Raw genomic sequence first — 18,835 nt, 5'->3', positions numbered from 1 at the left:
GACCTGTGAAACTTAAAAGCAAGTTACCTGCTCTCAAAATAAAATGATAGAAAAAGCATACAGATAGGTCAATAAAGGTTATTATTAATAATCTCATTATGGGCAAGGCCCCTATTAACTTTTAGACATTTCCAATAAAAGGGAGAAATTGGAAGGAATGACGGGGTCACTTATCCCAAGAAAGTCTGAAATGCAGCAGGACTGAGAATAATCCCTTGGGCTCCACTCAGGCGAGCAGCTTGGCCCTTTGGGCCCACAGTTTCTCAGCAGGCCTCTGTGGCAACTTGGTAAGCCTTGGACCTGAAGTTTAGACCTCTGCCTCTGGTGCTGTGGTACCAGCCTCTGGGAACACAGATCTGCCCTTAGAGTTGTGGACAAAAAGGGGGTTTTATGGAAAGTAACCTCACAGCGTGATCTGACCATAAATTCCTAAGTGGGAAGGTCATTGTGGGTAGTCACACCCCAGGCATAACTTATTCTTTAGTAAAAGGCTTATCTTTGCCTTAAACAAGCCATGTCCATTATTTCCGTGCATCCAGGATAACATACCTTGAAACGGCCCCTTTCAGACCCCTCCTAATTCGTGACCACTCTCAAGAGAGCACATAATCTTAACTATCCTATAATCTGATCCCTGCCTTGCTTTCTCCCACTTTCATGTACCCTTCCCTAGGCTCCTCCTTAATCTCAAATGCATAAAAGATACTGCAAACTATTATTCTCCAAAGCATTTGAGATCTTGTTTCCTGGAATTCAGTTTGGGCTCAAATAAAGTCTTATAAAAATTATTTACAGTTTTAGACATTTTTTTATGTTGACAGAGTCATCCTCCTTTTTTCTTTAAGGGTAGCACATATTTGTGGGCAAGCAGCTCTAGCTGCTTCCTTTCTACGGACTCCCGGAAGTCCAATGGCTTTCCTTCGTTTTATCCTGCCTCTGTCCCTTTCAGTCCAGGCTGGCAGTATGTCTGCTCATACAATGCTCTCAAAAATCGGTGGGTCTTTTGTGTATGTCAAGGGAATTCATGTCATTACACAAAAGGGTCACCCACAGACGTTTCCTAAATAATTCCATCTCTGTTCCTGGCTTCTGCAGACATTGTTGTGTGCATCTCACTCACATATCTACTACCTTCTGCAAAAGGTGGTGCAGCCATGCCCTTGGCTTCTCTCCAGAATGCTTTCCTAACAGTCCATCTCCTAACATTAGTATTGATTTCTACAATCTGGATAGGCAGCAAATCTCTCAAATGTTCAAGTGATGGTTTCTTTTGCCTTAATAGTTCCTTCCTCAGTTTATCTCTTTCCTGTTACATTTTACTATAATCAGAAAAGAAAAAAAAAAAAAAAACCCAGACCACATCTTCAACACTTTGCTTGGAAATCTCCTCAGCTAAGTATCAAAGTCCTTCACTTACAAGTTCTATTTTCCATAAGACTGTAGAACACAAGTCAGCCAAGTTTTCTTTCTTTTATGTAACAACAGCAACCTTTCCTGCAGTTTAGAATAATGTGTTCATTTCCTTCTGAGCTTTTACCAAAAACACTTTTAACATTTGTATTCCCATCAACACTTATTCATGACTATATATATATATACACACACATATATATATATGTATATATATATGTGTGTGTGTGTGTGTGTACATGTGTATGTTATCGAAAAATACAGTGAATGTTTAAATACAAAAAATTTATTACAGTAAAAGACACATTGCCATTAATATCCCTCAAAATACTCCCCCTCTCTTTGAACACAATTATTCCATTGTTCTTGCTACTTTCTGAAGCAGTTCTGGAAGTCTTCTTTCGTGAGTGTCTTTACTTCATCTGCCATCATGAAAACATTCCATGTCACACATCGCTTCTGGTACAGGAATTTCTGTCAAATAAAAACATTACGGTGTGTCCTCATCCACCTTATTCACCAGATCGGGCACTGTGAGACTTCTGGCTCTTCCGCAGAGTCAAAATGATTCAGGACATCGAGGCAGCCACAACAGCACAACTAAAGACACTCACAAAAGAGGACTTCCAGAACTGCTAATGTATCTCATCTTCATTTGGTCACTGCTACTACCACAGACCACAGCAATATTCAACTGTCACTGCAGCCAATATACATGTCCAGTATGTGGATGTCAGGAAAGGGTGAGAGAGTAAAGAGGACACAAAGAAGAAGTGAGACTGAACTGAGGAAAGGCCTAGAGCCTGGGAGAATGCAGTAATGAGGACAAGCCTCAGGCCCTGGGACAGTGGCTAAATAAATAAATACATACATACATAAATAATAAATAAATAAATAAAATTAAAAGAGCTAAAGAAAGGGAAGTCACCTGGGTTGACGTGTTTTTCTCTTTTCATCAGATTGTCTTCATTTCCTCGCCCAGCAATTTTCAGAATTTTCACTTAAAACTCTCTAAACTAGAACTGTGTCCAAATATCCGACCTGCTTCCTGAAAACCCTACTTCCTGGCAGGCTGCTATACTACTCGGCTTCTCCAGGCACTACTGCTCTCCCAAGCTTCTAAAATCAGATTCTTGTGATTCTTACATTATAGGCCATGCTTGTCTAATTAATGATCTGTGTTACTTTAATGAACAGAGAATACTATTTTCTCCGAAGAAAAACAATACATTTTATGAGTTAATAAGAAAATTAGTTTTTAAATGACCTTGAATCTCATAAGTAAATGTCTTTTCAAATAAAAGAAACAGTTTTCTTCTAGGTTCCTGAAATTTCAGTCTAGTGTGGGTTTTTATGGTCAATTTATAAAGCTACTAAAATAGAATTTCCCAAGAAAGCAATAGAACGCAAATTAAGGTAACACAGTCGTCTCCCTCAGTATGTAGAGTAAGTACATCAAAAGGCAACTCTACAGCAAGATTTCGGCACAAGGTCATCTCTTTCGAAGGCTAAATTAAGATAAATTTCAAAAACTCTCTCCTTAACACCTTGCTAAAGAAAACTGTGTTCCAGGATATTTACTAACGTTGCTGTGCTTCCTGCCTTTAATGACCAACGTCTTTGACTAGGCTTTGCTGCAATCTCATAAAGATGAACTTGGCACAGCTCAGTGCCAAGGTTGCATAAGCCGTTTGCGAACAGCTGGCTGGGGGTCCAATGCCTAGATGAGGGAGGTGCCTCTCTATTTGAGTTCTGTTTTAGAACTGCCCTTGATTGAACTGACCAAAGAGTATTATTTCCTTTAGTAGCCTTCTTTTCATCATCTACATATTTTTTTCAAAGCATAGAGAAAGAAAACCAGAAGAGCTGAGACTTCTGGTCCACCTGAATGACGCTGAGCATACTGAATGACCTTGACTAACTAGTTTCTAATATTTCTGCTGGCATAGCACAAAACAGGCATTTCCTCATGACAGAAGCAGCCCCACAGCACCTGAGGAAAGTGAATGACTGTCCCAGTGGGCATTTTATCAGCTGAAAACTCAACAAGATTCATCAGTTTTCAAGGATCATGTGTGTAACACAAGGTTAAGCTAGATGTCATTATAGGAGATTCAGATTCCAGAAAGCCTCTGAGTACAGAATCAGAAGACTTTATCAGGATCTTTATACAAAACAACAACAGCAAAAACAGTGCGCTAATAGATATGCCTACCGGCTGTCAAATATTTGCTATCGTTTTAAATCTGCTGGATTATTTCAAATATCTCCCACTACTGCTCTCCTGGTGCCGAACTGCTATTTCAAACTGACCTCCCTTATTTTCACCTATTACTCTATGTCTCTAACCCCTGAAATACAGCAGATCTATTTATCAATTTTTTAATTTCTTCACATGATTGGTTTTTACAGCCAATTGAGTAAAAATAATAGAGGGCCCAAGGCCACCATCAGTGAAAGAGTAACAATAAAGATATAAACAATGGTGAGGTGTTAGAGACACTAAGAAATCCATTTTAAAATATCCTTTTTTGGTAATTTAGTAGCATAAGTAAATTTTCTACTAACCCATAGCAGAGTAGAGTTTCAATGTGTCCTGCTGCCAGCCTGTTTTGTCATTGTCCCTTTTGGTGCTGCTTCTGCTGAACACCACCCCAAACATTCAGAAACACATTTAAGGTTTTTTTCCCAAGTGCTCTTTTAGTATAGGAAAAAAAGAAATTATAATACACTACCCACTTTCTCCAAATAAACTTATTTTAGTAGAATTTTGACTGAATTGATACATTAGCATTATGCCATTGTCCACCAAAATAAAACAGCTGCATTTTAGGGAATAGACAGTGAAAAGTAAAGGACCACCATTAGTAGAGAAGAGTGTTCTGTACCCCCGTTCTATTGTCTTCTTCCCTGTTCTGAAATATTTTGAGAATTTTGTTAGGTTATTATAAAGATTAGGGTTGCTTTTAGCTGAAATTTAGGTAACTGTTGGAATAGAGACAGTTGAAACATGTAGGCTCATCATTACTTGATGGAAGAACAAAACATTATGGAGAACATCATAACTCTCAGCTTACCTCCTTTCTATACTTCCCTCTTGTGATTAATTAAAATTGGTACAATCAGTGTTAGTAAAAAATGGTACTGTTCTATGGACAGAAATCAGAGAATTTATTTTTTTAAGCTGTTTATCAGAGTAATCATTGTAATCCAATAACTAGAGAATGTCCTTCTCCTATCCAGAGAACATGATAATTCATCTTGTTGATAAAAGATACTTATAATTAATCTTGGTGATAAAAGTCAAGTGTAATAGTTCACTCATATTTCTACTGCAACCTTACACCAAATGCAATATTACCCAAACTCCAAGTTAGATTCCAATGGCTTGCAAGCACACATCCTTTGAATTCATATTTAAGCATGGGACTTTATATGTAATCAACTTGTGAGCAACAGCAACATTAGGAACGGAATTCTCAACTCCAGGCCACACATTTGTAATTTGAAGATCAACTTGACAATAATTACAAAGTCTGACCAACTAGCCTTTATAAACTCTGTGGGGATAAAGATAATATCTAACATATTTGGCCTCCAGCAAATTACTGAAGCCAACAACTAAGAGCTTTATTTTTCCACCTACAACAGAATTCTTATTCTATTCCCAGGTTTCTTCTGTGTCTACACAACAAAGTATCTACTGTGGCCTCCTACAAAGTCACATCCTGTTTCTACAGGGCTGAAAGATTTTTCACAGGTGCCCCAGGAAAAGCAGTGGTACCATAATCTATTTAATTCTCCCAAAGTTACACCTAAAATACTCCAGGCCTTCTTAATGAATGTTTACCCTTTTTTACTAACTTTCTTGATAAAATACAAATGTCTTCCAAAGAACTGAACTGCAAATCTGAAATATACAATCAATCTCAAGAGTTATTGGTTTGTAAGTATTTAACTAATGTCTTCTAATATGTCATAAATGTAAACAGGAGGAAAATGAAAGATGAATTACATTTGAATTATATGAAAGTCTCTTGAAAAATACTCAACATTTAAAACAAAGTACAGGGCTAAATAAATTACTATGAGATAAAATAGAGAATTACAATAATGTATTTTACAAGCAAGGCATGGAAGATGGGGAATGCTGAAGATAGATGTTTTAGACCAAACATGACTAAGTAGTCTAATATCCGTGATTTAATGTCAATAGAGCTTTTTTTTTCCCTTTAATGCTGCACTTCTTCACTGAGAGAGATTTTTAAATATATAAATGTTTCGACCACGGAGGAAGCCAGAATGCAAAATCCCTTATCAAAAGAAGATGCATCTTGCACAAATAAGACATTTTATGTCTTCCTAAGAAATGTCCATTTCATTCACAATTTTAAATAATAGATTTTTCCTGTATTAAACAGTAATGTTATAATGAATTTGAGCCCAAAGTAGGAAAATAGGAGAGAAGAGTTATTAGGTGAAAATAATCAGCTTCTTCTCTTCCAAATCAAGCAAGGGTCTAACATGAGAGACAATCTCACTATTTGTTTATGATCCTTTAGGGAGGTGGTAAGACAAGGCTGAACAATCCAATGGTGACCAAATCAATTTCAATATAACGACTATGGACAAAAGTAAATACAAGGGAAACATCCTGAAAATTTCATTCCAAAGAGAAAGTATATCATTTTATCTCAAGTGAATCCCAGACTACCTCAGAGGAAACTGCTTAAGCCTACAAACCTCTAATGGTTATGAGAAATCAAATATCTTAATATTTAACAATATTGCATTAACTTGCCTTTACCAATTTACTTGATCTATCTCATTATTAACCTACTTTTATTTTTATCTAATTGTTTGCATTTTATTGGAGAAGCTTTGTGTTGAAGAGAAAGGAGTCATCATTACAAAAGCACGAATTTTTCTTAAATTTATGGTTAGTCTTAAATGTTCACAGATAAAAATGCATAGTTAACATTTTGTCATACTTTTACAGGCCAATTGCATAATCCCTCATGTGCATTTCATCAAAGATGAGCATTTAATGGAATGTGTCAAAAACAAATTCCTTCAGCATGTAGTGAAAAACTCTATCATAACTACAATGATGCCACCATGTGGCAAAAATTATGATCTCTTAAACCCTGACTGTGTAGCATATCCTAAGAAAATTCACAACTTAGAGGCCAGATTTAAGGAGTGAGCTTCTGGTATTATAAGAACTTGTTGCCTGCTTTTGGCTCATGTACGACTCCTTATTTAATTCACAGGTCTTCTCCAAATTCACTTGCACTGTGTCTTTCCTTCATTCTTTCAACATTTATTGAACCCTCAACTTTCAGTTAGTCACAGGAACTGAGCTCTAGAAACACAGGAATGCAGGACAAACATTGTCTCTGCCTTCATTGTGCTTAGAGTCTCACAACATTTCACCAAATCTACTAAATTATAGCTTAAATTTAAAAAAAAATTCTTTTGAAAGCTACAAAACTCAGTTCTATGAAAGATTAAGGTATCAAAAGCATCTTTGCATCAGTTCAAAACATTCATATATATTAAAGCATTTCTCATTGTGATCGCAAACCTCGTGGAGAATTGCATAGCTGTTCTTTGGGCAAATACTAATGAACCACTGTGTATTTTCTGTATCACTATAAAGCAATTAAATGTGCACTGAATAATGCACTTTTTTTAAATGGTCTGTTGCCACCTAATGACATTTCAAAGTGGTATCGATTTCAGGAGAGTAGCAAAAATTGGTCATTTTAGCAAAGGAAATTCTGCCGTAAGTGGATCTCACTGAACATGCACCTATTCTCCTACGTATCAGAATAACCAATTTCAGGCACTCAAATCTTTTTCATTAACGTATTTCAAAACTCTGCTATTATTAGAGTGCCACTATCGGAAACTCTAAATACCACAGTCAATCATCTGAAGTGCAGCAAAATGGTAGCAACAAAAAGGAAACAGAGAATAGAGCTAAAACACATTCACCTTAAAATTCACAACCTTGAGACACATGGGTGGAGTACCCCTTAAAAATTAATTCTTGAAAAAAATTTTCTAAAGATTATTCATTTCAAATTAATACCCCATCAACAAAATGATTAGAGGAGGAGCCGCCCTCCCAAAAAAATCATTGCAGGACAAAGACTAACTGCTACAAATAAACACAAAGATATTAGGATATGAAACTTACATTTCATTTTCTAAGATTAACCTCCCCCTCCCTCAAATTACAGGAAAACTTCTCTTCCTGATTAAAGACACTAGGAAATATGTATTTCAGGAGGCTGCCAAAGGATGTGAGAGAAAGAAGAAATCCCTAAACAAGTGGGGCTTTACCAAATCTATATGCAAATTAAATTATACAAAACAACAAAAATTTACCTCTGAAAAATCTATGAGATAATCTAATAAAACAACATTGCTTCCATGTCATTTTATTTTTTGTATCATTATTGCAGTTCTTTCAGTTATGCAGGATTAAAACCAGTGAGCCAGCCTTGACATCTGCTAGGGTTCTTTATTTACCCTGGAACTGCTTGAGAAGTAGTTGGTAAGATCATAAGTTATGGAGCTACACTATCCAGGTTTCAATTCAATTTCAATGTAACTGGGTAAAACCCATGTAAAAGATTTACTGTGTATTTCAGTTTCTTCATCTATAAAATGAGGATAAAAGTACTGACTTCATAGAGTTGTGAGGACTCAATGAGTGAATACGATGGAAGTGCTCAGAACAGTGTCTACCACACAATAAGATCTATAGAATCATTGGCCCTGATGAGTATCATTTAGGTTTCTTCTCTTTAGTCGTGGTCACAACCCACCTCCCACGTCCATCTTTCATCACCTCATATTTATAATTGTCTGTAATTTGTTCCTCCCCAAGCCCAGTGTCTTCCTCTTGCATTAGATCCTAAGTGAGCCCTACTGCCAAGTGACTCTAGCTAAAGTATCAGTTTGTTATTATTTTGTTTGAAGCTCTCAATGATATCTCCAAATAGTCCTTATTTTTACAAACTATCAATCATGTTATTAGTACTTAGTGAAATCCAACTAAGCTTTTTATGCATTAATTCTAAAATGAAGAAGGTCAAAACAGAATCTCCATGAAACGTTTTTCAAATTATATTGACCACTCCTCTCCTCCTATTAGGAAAATCCGGAGACAGCACCCCTTGTTTACTTTATGATTTTTAATCCATAAGAGGTCTGACAATTATGTTCACAAACTAATCCTAGAAAAAGTGCTCCATACCTCATTGCTGAATATCACTATGGTCCCTTTCGAATTACTCTCCATGGGAAACGATGCACTGACGCCAGTGCCTAGTCCACCGTCCAAAGCAATTTTGGAACTCTTTTTCAGGAATAGCCATCAGAGATATCGTCATATTACCCTTGATGTCCTGAATGTCATCAAAATGTCTTCCTTTCTATATTTCCTTTATCTTTGGATAAAGAAAGAAGTCAATGGGGGCTAGATCAGGCCAGATCAGGCCATTCTTGGGTGTTCCAATACAGTGATTTGTTTACTGGCTAAAAACTCCCTCACAGACAGTGCCGTGTGAGCTGGTGCATCATCGTGATGGCAAAGCAATGAACTGTTGGCAAAAAGTTCAGGTCGTCTAACTTTTTCATGCAGCCTTTTCAGCACTTCCAAATAGTAAACTTGGTTAACTGTTTGTCCAGTGGGCACAAATTCATAATGAATAATCCCTCTGATATCAAAAAAGGTTAGCAACATCGTTTGGACTCTTGATTTGGACTGATGGAAAATTTTTGGTTGTGGAAAATTGGCTGACTTCCATTGTGCACTTTGACGCTTTGTTTCAGGGCCGTGTTGGTACACCCATGTTTCATCACCAGTGATAACATGGCCCAAAATGTCATCTTGCCTCTCCAAAGAATCTTGGCAAACTTCATTTCTCCTTGCTTTTGTTCATCAGTGAACTCCTTTGGGACCATTTTTGCACACACCTTTCTCATGCCAAGATTTTCAGTTAAGATTTTCCTAACTGTTTCTCTATCAATGTTTACTTGGTCTGCTATGCTTCTCACAGTGAGCTGACGATTTTGACACACAATTCAAAGAATTTTTGCAATGTTTTCATCAGTTCTGCTCTTTACTGGTCGCCCTGACCTCTCTCATCAGTGACATGTTCTTTCCCCTTAGAAACACATTTAATCCATTACATTTCTTCATGGCATTATCCCATAAACTTGGACTAACATGGCCCTGACTTCATTTCCATTCTTGCTAAGTTTAACAAGAAATGTAATGTTTGTGGCTCTAATTCAACCTCAGACATTCTTGTGACGTCACACAAAAACACACAACAACAATGAATGCCATTCAGCAAGACACCTTCACACGTTGACATGACCACAGCTATGAGACACTGATATGCAAAGGTTATGAAACCTTACTGAGCGGTTTGTACAGTGCTGCCAATGTAAGTGCACGGTGGCAAGTTCTCCAACTTAACTGTCAGACCTCGTATCTCTCCATGTTGATTTTTCACCCTGTGTGTGTTCATTTTATCTCTCCCCAAAGTCCGTAAGTTCTTCAGTAACAGAACCATCTGCTTTTACAACTCCTCCCGCAACAATGAGCAGAGGCCTAAGTAAATAAAGGACCGGAATTTGTTGAGATTGTACCAAAAATGGAATTCTAAATGACATGCATATTAAATGCCAATAATAATCAAATGAGCAAGTGTAAATTAAATTTTCTGATAATCAGTTAATGCTATTTCCCCCAGTATATCCCTGCCCCCAATTCCTCACTCCTGACTTTAAAAGAAGTATCAAATAAATGAAAAACCACTTAACAGTTTTTCTAGATTTTATTTGCGAAAAACATTAAACAGGGAATTGAATGTTTCAAGAATTTGGAATACAGATATATCTGGTATGCAGAAATATATTTTGTTTGTACAAAACAATCATTGGACAGACATTCCCAACCCGTACCTTCTCAAAGAAGAAATATCCCTAGCTCTCAAAGAGAGAAAGGAGGAGGAAAGGAGATAAGAACAGGGAAGGCTGAGTCCACAAAAGGCATCTTTTGCTGAGACAGCCAAGGGGTGCTTCAAGGCCAAACCCAAGAGAAGTCATAGCTGTATGAATTATAAGCAGATAGAATCACTGATACACTCATGGTGTCCTGTGTCCCATGAGTGATCCACACAGAAGTTGCAAAGCTAATGATTGAACCCAAAGGACCAAACTCAGCAGAGTAATGGTAACCTGGGTGGATATGGGAGCTTATGATCAAGAAACATCTTTCCACAGACCTGGCGGTACTGTTGTCCTACAGAAACCAGTGAGCAAGTAGTGAAAATCCAGGGTGGGAGATCCACCATAATGGAAAGGGGGCTGAAGTTAGATTTTGGTGTTTTGTTTTGTTTTAACAATTTTACTAAAATATATCTACATACAATAGTACATTAGTTTCAGGGGTACAATGTAGTTATTCAACATCTATAGACCTAAAGAAGTGATCACCATGATAAGTCCAGCAACTATCTGACATGCTATCACAATATTATTGACTATATTCCCCATGACTTACTTCTTTTAAACCTGGAAATTTGAACCTCTTATTCCCCCTTACCTTTTCCTCCATTTTTAAATTTTTCAATTACAGTTGACATACGATATTATTTTATATTAATTTCAGGTGTATAGCATAGTGGTTAGACATTTATATAATTTAAGAAGTGATCTCTCTGACTAGTCTAGTACCCACCTTGTACAACTATATATATTTTTTTACTATGTTATTGATTATATTCCCTATGCTTTTATATCTCCATGACCATTTTGTAACTACCAGTTTGTACTTCTTAATCCCTTCAACTTTTTCACCCTGCTCCCAACCTCCTCCCATCTATCACCCCAACAAATCTAGTACTCATCTGACACCATACATAGTTATTACAATATTATTGGACACATTTCTTGCACTATACATACATCTCCACGATTACTATCAATGTATACTTCTTAATCCCTTCATCTGGTTTCACCCACTCCCTCAAGCCTCCTACTATCTGGCAACCATTAAATGTTCTCTGTATCTATTAGTTTGTTTCTATTTTGTTTATTTATTTTGTTCTTTAGGTTACACATATAAGCAAAGTCACACTGTATCTGTCTTTTTCTGTCTGACACTCCACTCAGCACATTACCCTCCAGGTCCATCCATGCCACCACTGATGGCAAGAACCCATTCCCTTCCATGGCCGAGCAATATTCCATTGTGTATATGTACCACCTCTTCTTTATCCACTCATCCATTCACAGACACCCAGGCTGCCTCCACATCTTGGCCACTGTAAACTATGTTGCAATGAACATATGGATACACACATCCCCTCGAAGTAGCATTTTGGGTTTCTTCAGATAAAAATCCAGAAGTGGGATTACTGGGTCCTTCTTTGTTTCTTGTTATAACCTTTTTTTAAAGTCTACTTTGTCTGGTATAAGCATTGCTACTAAACTTTTTTTTTTTTCATTTCCATTTTCGTGAAATACCTTTATCCGTCCCTTTATTTTCAGTCTTTTGATCCAGAGTGAGTGTCTTGTAGGCAGCATATGTAAGGGTCTTGTTTCCTTATCCATTCAGCCACACTATGTTTTGATTGGAGCATTTAACCTATTTACATTTAAGTAATTGATAGATATGTAGTCATTGCCATGTTATTGATATTCATATTTTTTATCTTTTTCTTTTTTCTTCATCTTAAAGAATTTCCTCTAAGATTACTTGTTATAATCAGTTTGGTGTTGATGAACTCCTTTTGCTTTTTCTTGTCTGGGAAGCTCTTTATCTGTCCTTCAATTCTAAATGATAGGCTTACTGGGTAGAGTAATCTTGGCTGTAGGTCCTTACTTTTCATCACATTGAATATTTCATGCCCATCACTTCTGGCCTGCAAAGTTTCTGTTGAGAAATCATCTGACAATCTTATGGGAGCTCCCCTGTAGGTAACTAACTGCTTTTCTCTTGCTGCTTTTAAGATTCTTTCTTTGTCTTTAACCTTTGGCATTTTAATTATGCTGTGTCTTGGTGTTGGCCTCTTTGGGTTTATCTTGTTTAGGACTCTCTGCATTTCCTGGGCTTGCTTGTATATCTGTTTGCTACACCAGGTTAAGAAAGCTTTTCATCATTATTTCTTCAAATAGGTTTTCAATTCTTTGCTCTCTCTCTTCTCCTTTTACTATCCTCATCATGTGAATGTTGATATGCTCAATGTTGTCCCAGAGGTCCCTTAAATTATCCTCATTTTTTTAAATTCTTTTTTCTTTTTGCTGTTCTGATCGGGTGTTTTTTGCAGCCTTATTTTCTAAATTGCCGATTCAATCCTCTGCTTCATCTAATCTACTGTTGATCCCCTCTAAAGTATTCTTCATTTCAGTTACTGTATTCTTTATTTCTGACTTGTTCTTTCTTATGTTTTCTGTCTCTTTGTTGAAGTTCTCCCTGAGAGCACTGAACATCCTTATGACCAGTATTTTGAAGTCTGCATCCGGTAGATTGCTTGTCTCCATTTTGTTTATTTCTTTTTTTGGAGTTCGATTCTTGCATTTGGGACACGTTTCTCTGCCTTCCCATTTTGGCTGCCTCCCTCAGTTTGTTTCTATTAGGTAGGACTGCTATGTCTCCCTGTCTTAGTAGAGTGGCCTTATCTAGTAGGTGCACTGTGGGGCCCAGTGGCAATGTTTCCCTTGTCATATGAGTGGGGTGCTCCGGGTAAGTCCATTGTGTGGGTTGTAATTGAGACTTGGTTGCTGTTTGCATGTTAGTGGGAGGGACTTAACCCAACGGCTGATTTGTTGTGAGGATGGGCCATAACTACAGTGGAGGAGCTGTTGTGCAGAGGCTGACCTTATGGAATAAGGTTCACTTTAGTGGGGCTCTGGTGCTTGCCCAGTCTGCCCTTTTAGTGTGTCATCCTTGGAGGCAGCCTGGTGATGCTCCTGCTCATTTCAAAGCTGGCCACCTGGAGTGCAAGCCCTGGGGCATCCAGGGAGAGGCCCTGCCACAGACCAAGTTCAGCCACAGCCTGTGCCCTGCCCAAGGCCACCTGGCATGAGCCACAAAGCAAAATGCAGATAGCTGCTACCTACACTGGGCTTGGAGGTCCTCAAGAAGCCAAGCCATGAAACAAGGATGGTTGCTGCTAGTGCTGGGCTTGGAGCTACTGGGCAAGTGGTATAGGACATGCCAAAGCCAGATGCTGCTTTGGGTTTTGTGAACCTTTGAGAGATTTAAGGAAAGTGTGCAGCATGTGTCAAGACAGGCCATTTGTAGGGAATAGTCATGGAAAGACAGTTGAGTGGACCTGCAAGCTGGGTGGGGCAGAGTCTCAGGGAATCAACAGGACAGGGTGAATGCATGGTGTCAGCCAGGTTGATGGAGACTCAGATATGGTGGCCACCTGTGCCTGCATGATGGGAAAGGGGAGGGCTCAAGAAAGAAACAATAGCTTCCACCAGCTCCTCCATCTGGGAGAAAGCTGCCCCTCTAGTCTTTACTTTGTAGCCAGACAACTCAGTTTCTTCCCGTATGTCCCTGGCACCTTTTAAGCTACTGTCCCAGTGCTGAAGCTCAGAGTGAGTGAGTCCATCAGTGAGTAAGTCCATGCATGGGCCCTTTAAGAGGAATGCTGGGGACTACAGCTGCCCTCTTCTCACTCAGCCACAATCTCTGCTAGTTTTCACAGCCAGAAGTTATGGGGACTTCTCGCTCCAGCACTAGAACCCTGCTCTAGGGAACCTGGTGTGGGGCTGGGACACTTTGCTCATTGAGGGGAACTCCACAGCCAAAATATCCTTCCCAATTTTTAATGGTCACACACAAGTTAGGACCAGTCTTTTCAGAGTCTCTGCCCCTCCTACCAGTCTCAAGGTAGTTGATTGGGAATCCAAGATTTCAGTGAGTTTTTGAAAAATGAAATTCTATTTCCTGTACCTCTGAATCCCACCCTATAATATTTACAGTTGTGGTTATGGTTGTGTGGTTATAATTATTTTATAGTTATTTGCAATGACACTGTGTGTCAAGCAAGTTAGAAGCATTACCTCATTTGATTACTAGAGAAAACCATGAAGAAATTGTCTGTTATTTTGCCATTTTGCCAATGAGGACCTGAACTCAAGAAATTAACTCAACATATCCATCATTATTTATAAATGGCAGAGTTTGGATTCAAACCTGTCTGCTTTACTCCATAATCTAAGCCCTTCACCACCACCCTAACCTACCTCACACTCCATTATCAGTTATTAATGAAAATAAAAGATTTCTCCATTGTTCACCCAGACATATACATTATTTGTTTCTCATCTATGATAAATAGCCTCCTTTTATGGAAGTATTACTGAACCCAAGTTCATGTGCTTGACACTTTCAAAGGCCAAAAACTCAAAACATCAGATTTGGAGTAAGGAATGGTTTGTTAATCGAGAAGGTGCCAACTGAGAAGATGGGAGACCTAGTGGTGCCTCAAATCCATCTTGCTCACTGGACAAGGTTAAGGGTTTTTAAGGAGTTAGGAGGAACACGTGTGCAGAAGTGCTGGTTGGGCAAGTTTTAATGGGAAGACTTTGGAACTTAACCAATTGTAGTAAAGGGCATCAGCACTGGATCTTCCTGGACAATGGACCCTTCACTTCTGAAAGGCTTCTGGTGTTCAAGTTCCAGTTATGTCCCAATCCTTTGGTTCTGTGGGTGGTGGGGGTGGGGAGGAGGCATGAGAATTTGGTACTGGGTGCAGCTGGAGGTCAAAGTTCTGTCCTCTGCTTACACTTTGGCTGTATGACTGGCAGTTTTGATTTGTTATCTCTGAAAAGCAACTCAGTATCTTGTTAAACATGATAGGACCATCTTGAGCTTGTTCTGCAGTTACAGAAGTACCATGAATGTTATTAGTGGATTTGTGTCTGGAAAATAGAATATTCTGGTAGGAGGTTACAATCAAACAGGCATAATTAAACTCTAAATATAAATGTAAATGTGTTTCAAAGAATTTTTATAAATGGTAGGCTAATTGGCACCTTGGGTTAATGTAATATTAAAATACCATTTACAAAATAATTTATAAATTACCATTTAAAAAAATAATTCTGTGTAAAAGTGTGCATTAATAAATGATCATATAATTTATTCCTTATGACAAATGTAATAGGGTGGATATTATTATCCAGTTTGTATGGCTATCTGGGAATGAAGTTCAGATGAGGATCAGAAAAAATAAGTGAAGCCTTTGTATTAGTACTATATTTGAGCAGAATTTTATAATAGCTGCAATTAATATAAGTATTAAATATGTAAATAACAAAATGCTTTCATGTTATTAATGGAAAAATGTATCAAGTGTGCATCCTCTCCCATAGAGCATGCTTCTCTAATATTTCAAAAAAGTGATGTAAAACAGCAAAAGGATGTTTGGATATTTCATGAAAGCATAAAAAACATTAATCTACTTAGAAAACCCAGAGTTATTGTTATTTCTAGTCTCATTATTCTCATATTCTTAATTGGCACTGTAATCAGAAAACTTACTACAGGCCAAACAAGCCTGTGGTGTTTCCACAATTGAGATTGTTTTTACCTTTTTTCACAGGTCCATTATGATTTTCTTTTAGGGTACATTTATAGAAAAAGGAAGGGATTTTAATTTACCTCACCTTATCTCAAATGATGTCTACCTGAAGTATTCAGTGAAAAAGCATTCTTTCAATTGTAAATCAAATCAAGCCACTTACACTCCCCTAGGAGCTTCACAAAATCAGATCTGATGACTCAGATTAACTAGTCCCTCCTTCGTGAGACAAGAATTCCTTCCTATAATACCCTAACAAATGTTCATCCATCCTCTTCTAAACTACTACTGGAACTCAATGCCCTATCAGGATGCAAAACTTACTCTTCTTCATATTGTAACAAGAATCGCCTTACCCTAACTTTCTGGTACAGTGAGTACTCTAGAAAACAGGGTGTTGTCTTACAACCACAGCACCTTGCACAGAGAAGACACTCAATGCATACTTATTGAAAAAAGGAACAAATAAACAGCAATTAGTCCCTTTCTCTCCTCTAGAGCCATACAGAATAAACTTCTATAAAACAATCCTTTCAATAATTGAAGAGGCAGCTATAAATCTTCACTCTGTCCTTCAAATCTGTCATTTATGAGGAATGACTCCCAACACTTCAAAGTAAAATTTTTGTGGGGCTCCTCCTCCGTCTAAGCTTCTACCTTAAAGAGCTACTGATTTGTGGGCAAATAATTCAGTACCCTGTGGACCCTAAGTAGAAAGATTCATTTGATATAAACCCAAAGAAGGAATTTATCTGTTGAAATGGACTCCCCATGATCAACTGAGAGCCCAAATTTAATGAATAATAAGAGTCTAGTGGCCATTTGCTGACGGGCTCCTCACATACTCTATACTGGAAGAATCTTAGACTGAACTTTTGACCTCCCAAAAGATGACCTGCTTGTTACGCCGTCTAAGTCAACCACTGCAGGGAAACCTTGGTTTTGTCTTTTTACCAAAGGATTGAGACCTGTCCTGTTCAATCAGGACTGCACAATTTGGATACCTAATTTGCATAAAACGAGGAACTTAGGTGGGAACTTTCTCTATAAAAGATGGCCTCCCCTTTGTTTTGGTGGAACACAATTTAAGTTGCTACCTGAACATGCATTTCATGGCCTGTAGCTCCCTTTACTCAAATAAATGCTTTTATTTTTTATTAGAGTCTAAAATTAATTTTGGTTACAACGCTTCAAGAAATATGTTTAGATTATTTTTTCCTACAGTGAATAATTATGCCTCTCTTCAGTTTGTCCTTTTTACTAAATCAATAAACTATTAAAGCTTATTTTTATATATCATTCTATATAGTGGAGAAGCAAAAAGTATATGTAAAATATAAACAAAAATAAAGTTATATACATATATACACATAAATATTACATATTACTAAATATATATTATATATATTTTATACTATGCTTTATTATGTTGTATATAAGAATCTATAATCATAAAATGTATATAAATTGTATAAATGAAATATTAATCTCAATTATGTTGACATAAATGATAAAATTATAAAAATCTTAAATGACTACAAGTCAGATTCCAAATAATTACAATAACCTCTAACCCAGTACCTTTAATTGATGATAAATATATTGTCAGATCCTTTTCAAACTAAAGTGAATCTTAGAATTATTTAAGATATTGATTTTACAGGTAAAAACAGGGCTCACAGAGGCTCAGTGACACCAAGTATTGCAAATACTTAATAACATAACAAGAACTCAACTCCCAGTCTCCTGACCACCTGGGCCATTCGTATTCCTGCTTCGATAGCAAATAATTATTGGAACACAAATATACTTGTAGAATAAAATTCAGTAAATTGAAAATGTGGCATGCCAGATAACTAGTTGCAAGAGAAATGAGTGACTGAAAAATAAGTTATTTATTCATCCTGCTTAATGCCAAAATCATGGAAACGGCAGATAGTATAATGTGGCATTTACAGCAATCATCTCTAAAAAGTCCTCATTCGTCTTACCAGTGTGAGATGAAACACTTTACACAATTGCACTACAGAAAGAGAAAAATGTCTCACCTGCAGATGATAATACAAGGACAGTCATAACAGATAAAAAGATACTTCGTGAACATCTGTAGGAAGAAAATATTCAGTAGCAGTGCATTAATCAATACCAGTTGCATACGGTGAGCCAGTAATGCATACTTTATTTAACCACTTAACATTTGACTCCAACCACATACGTTCTTACTGTTAAATAAACTAGGAGCACTGCACAGCTCATAAATACAATATTCCCTAGCATGTGCAATAGACTGTTTTAAGTTAATACATTTGCAAGCAACAATCCTTTACATTTTGTTATTGCTTATTACAAGCCAATTCCATGGCTGCAATATTCAGCAGTTAAAAGGGAGAACAAAATACGGGCAATTCTAATACCACTCAAGAGAGTCAAGCAAATGTGAATGCTTATTTGTAATTGAAAAGAGGGGAGATTTTTCTGAACTGCTGATTTGGTACTTTTACTGTTTACAGAGGTGCAAGTTTACAGAGGTGCAAAAACAAGGCCCCATACACCACCTTGGGTGCAAGGCTCCAGCACCCATGTAACTATCAGCCCCAACTCCTTCCCCTTAGTACATCCTGGATTCCCTGAGTACTGTAAACTTACTAGAGTGTACCAGTATGTGTGTGGGGAGGAGGTGGGGACGGGAGGGGGCAGGGAAGGGATGGTCATGCCACAGGGAAAGGAAACAGTCTCGTGTACGCTATGCAATGCAGGGCAATGCAAAAGCTTGTGTTTTGGGTTACCTCTGAAGTACG

This window comes from Rhinolophus ferrumequinum, chromosome 6 (assembly GCF_004115265.2).
Source record: "Rhinolophus ferrumequinum isolate MPI-CBG mRhiFer1 chromosome 6, mRhiFer1_v1.p, whole genome shotgun sequence".
Taxonomy (NCBI): Eukaryota; Metazoa; Chordata; class Mammalia; order Chiroptera; family Rhinolophidae; genus Rhinolophus; species Rhinolophus ferrumequinum.
This window is presented reverse-complemented; position numbering follows the sequence as displayed.